The sequence below is a fragment of the Rhinopithecus bieti genome, unplaced genomic scaffold (assembly GCF_001698545.2).
Source record: "Rhinopithecus bieti isolate Rb0 unplaced genomic scaffold, ASM169854v2 scaffold_13900, whole genome shotgun sequence".
In the NCBI taxonomy this organism is placed as follows: Eukaryota; Metazoa; Chordata; class Mammalia; order Primates; family Cercopithecidae; genus Rhinopithecus; species Rhinopithecus bieti.
Genome location: NW_016808376.1, coordinates 3,195,785 through 3,199,813, shown reverse-complemented (window position 1 = coordinate 3,199,813; position 4,029 = coordinate 3,195,785). Strand labels below are relative to the sequence as shown.

Below are 4,029 nucleotides of genomic sequence, written 5' to 3'. Positions count from 1 at the left end.
TGGGTTTTTAAACAACTCTGTGATTAAAATTTAACTATGTTTAAGAATATAATTTTTAATATTTTTTGCAATTTAGTAAGAACATTAAGTGCAGTAGATGATATTAATAATTCAACAGAGTTAAATGCAAATGGATAATTTGTATTTAAAATAATTATAAAACATTTCATTCTGTACCAGTGCATTTTAAAAATAAATAGCAATTCGAACTTTAGTGTTATGCAGCCTAAAAATTAGCCTTGTAAAGAAATGCCATTCGTCTTCCTTATAGTTATAAATGTATTCATAATATTGCTTCTGAAAATTAATTCCATTCATCCTGCATATGTTGTATAAAGAGTTGAGAGAGGCCTAGATCACATAAAGGAAAGCAGTTAAAATAATTTGGATCCTTAAAAACATCCTGCACATGATATGAATCTGTCTGTTCTGGTTCTGGTATTGTTTAATCAGATTCCTACAGGCTAGAGACTTCTAGTCATCTTTATACTTTGGTTCCATACAATTTAAAGATTAACTAAATTTTCATTCAACTGTGCTCTTTTCCAATTTCATTTATTATCAATAGGAAAAAAAAGCCAGCGCTGCTTATTTTATACTAAATAATTAAAGTTTGAAGGAAAACATTCATTTTTTTGTATAGTTCACAGTAATGTACAGTCCTCTGACCTTATTTTCTCCTTTTTTTTTTTCTTTGAGTCTAGAATTTATTTTGTTGTATTATGTTTTTCTGACAGTAAAACCAACCAGCCAACAAACAGAAACAGTTCCTGGAGCTGGAGAATGTGTGCTCTTCTTGTGGCTTTACTGTTTTCTGGTCATGTAGCCATTTTGTGCTTCATTTTTAAAACAGGAATTAGTTTATATACCTTTTTTTATGTACCTTCAGGTGTACTTGAGGCTTTGAAAAAGTAAAATATAAGAATACTTTATAAAGTTCTGGACAAATATTATATGTTAAATTAAATGTTACTATACCTAATGACATTAGCTATCTGAAATGTTCTTCTGAGTAGTTATAATCAGAAAACTTTGTTTTATTTTTGTAGAGACAGGTCTCGCCCTGTTTCTCAAACTCCTGGCCTCAAGCAATCCTCCCACCTCTATAATCAGAAGGCTTTGAACTTCACTAGACTAACAGCAATATTTAACTGTGATGGAAATACTGTTCTTAAATTAAACCTCCACCCCTACTTTTTTAGAAAATCAAACTTGGCTACAAATGTGACAAGAAATGATTGCATATTTGTGTGGGTTAGTGTTTAGATCTGGGGTATGAAGACAATTTAAGCGTTAAGACTAGTAACACCAGTGGGTCCCAGACTTGCCTGCACATTAGAATCAGCTGAGAAATTGTTTAAATAGATTTCCAGGTCTTTCCTAGATTTTGATTCAAAAGATAGGAGACACCTCAGCTGATTTTGACCTTCCCAAGTGATTTTGTTGGGAATGAACAACTATAGCAGATTTTTTATTTTTATTTTTTAAATCGTAAGATGGTCCAGTATGGTTTAAAATACATATGGAAACCCGTGCATTCCAAAAAGGATCTATTAATTACCTAACTTTTCTTTTCTTAATTGCTTAAAACAACATGAGCTGGGCCCTAGAAACAAGAGGTAGTTTTTTTTTTTTTTTTTAACTGGCAAATGCTATATTTGGCTTTTTAGCATTCTGGATTCCAATGTAAAATTCTAATTGCACAAGTACATTATTAACATTTAAACACACCCATGTGATCACACATACACAGTCCATTAATTTGGGGGAATTGAAAACATACCATCAAGTTAAAATGAATTTTAAGAAAAAACTGCATTCACAAATCTGAAAGGCATACAAAAATGAAATTGTAAGATAATGAATATAGGTGCCGGTGAAATTTCATGAAATATGCCTGCAAATGTGGATCCACTGATTTGTCCACACTTGTGATAGTTGGGTGGGAAGACATTCCCCAGTGAAAGCATCCGGTCTCTCTGACTCTTGTCTACTGAGAAGCATTTCTGGGTATAAAACCGTATTTGAACTATTACAATCGTGAAATAAGTGGTTCTGACCCAGGAGCCTAGTCTGTATTTGGCAATCTGAATATTGCAGTCAGTTCTTTTGTATTTGTTTTTTCACTGTCTGTGCTAAGGTCCATTTGGGTCTAGTGGGGAAAAAGTGCTAATATTTATTGTACACTTACCGTGTGCTGAGCACTGTTCTGTGCTCTTTACATGGAATAATTCAGTTATTCCCCTGAAAAGCTCTTTGGGGTAGGTACTGTTTTTGTCTTCCTCTTTTTAGGTGATGAAACTGAAGCACAGAGTTCAAGTAACTTGCCCACGTTGTATTGACAGTGAGTGTCAGCTCTAGGGTGTGGACCTTGGCAGTCTTCCTGCAGAGCTTGCGTTCTGAACTGCTACAGTATGCTGCCTGTTGCTGCTTTCTTGTATTTTAAATAAGAGAAATACAGAACAAGTGCTTTGAAATTCCTAGAAAGAAAGTTAAAGGGGGAAAACGAGGGAAAAAGAGAAGGATGCTGTTTGAAATGAACACTGCTATTGAGATATGCACTAAGATAGCTAAGCTCACTGCTTTTTTAAAAATAAAGTAGATTGGTACTCGTTCTCATACTATCACACTAATTTAATTTACTCCCTGATGTGGTCCTAAAACAGGCAACACAAATGAACATAATGAAGCATAGAAATAGATATTAGGGTAATATCAAGCCTTAATACATTTCACCAAAATCAGTGATTTTTAGTACAATGAGTAGTTTAAGTAAAACATTTTCTCCAGATACTGTTACTAGTGGTTTTTATTGCTTGTCACCACAGACTGGAGTTTTATGCACTATTGAATAAAATCACTTGGTGTAAGCATTTAGATATTATTCCCTGTCACACCTTGATCAAAAGAGCATTTTTTTTCTACTGTCTTAGTTCTTTGGACTTTTTGATTCATTCTGCAATGAAATTGGGTTTTAAGTGTCAATGTTAATACAATAAAATGGCAAAAATAACTTTGTAATATTTGTTGCCTGAGTTTATATCTAATTACAGTTTTAGAAGCTTAAATTACCTGTTATTATATGTGGAGTGACAGTAATTAACAAATATAGAACAACTTGGTTTTGGAATAGATTACACAATAAATATGAAGGCTGTTACCAAACCAACTGAGCTCTGCTAGATGAGCAACCTGTTTGTTTAGTACTCAACAGTGAGGCGTTCTCCCCAGTGTGTGCCATGATGGAGGTAAAGCTGGAGAATGGAGAAACAGAGCTTGTTTAAGGAAGAAGTTGGAGAACTAACATTTTAATCAAAAATAGTCACTGCTAGTCTACTTAACAAAGAATGTTTGGTATGTGGATGATGAAAGATAATGTATTTAGATCACAAATTATTAATAGAAGAATTAGAAGGAAGTCATACCAGAAATAAAGAAGATAAAAATTAATACCAAACTTCAGATTTTCAGCTACTTATCAAAATGTGTATATTTATAAAATATAAATGTAGTTTACTATGACTGTATATGATATGCAGAATAAAGTTGTGTTTGTTTTTAAAGAATATCATTGGCCAGGCACGGTGACTCACGCCTGTAATCCCAGCACTTTGGGAGGCTAAGGCAGGCAGATCACGAGATCAGGAGTTCGAGACCAGCCTGGCCAACATGGTGAAACCCCGTCTCTACTAAGAATACAAAAAATTAGCCGGGCGTGGTGGCACACGCTTGTAATCCCAGCTACTTGGAAGGCTGAGGCAGGAGAGTCACATGAACCCAGGAGATGGAGGTTGTGGTGAGCGGAGATTGTACCATTGCACTCCAGCCTGGGTGACAGAGCAAGGCTCCGTCTAAAAAAAAAAAGAAGTGTAGAGTGAAAGGAGCACTGTTTATTATTCCTAATGAGACTTCTTCAGCCACAGCTGAGTTTATGTTAACAAGGCAACTGTTGGAAAGCCCATAAGGATGGCTGACTTGTTGTGGGAGGGGCTGACAATGTGATTAGAAGGTTGGACCTTTTAGCTCCAC

At 34.8% G+C, this 4,029-nt stretch overlaps 1 protein-coding gene across 2 annotated transcripts in view; it reads left to right on the top strand.

Annotated features, from left to right (window-relative positions):
• The window catches only part of USP6NL (USP6 N-terminal like), a 145,656-nt gene that overhangs the window by 71,323 nt on the left and 70,304 nt on the right, over positions 1-4,029 (top strand). The gene's annotated exons all lie outside the window — the stretch shown is intronic.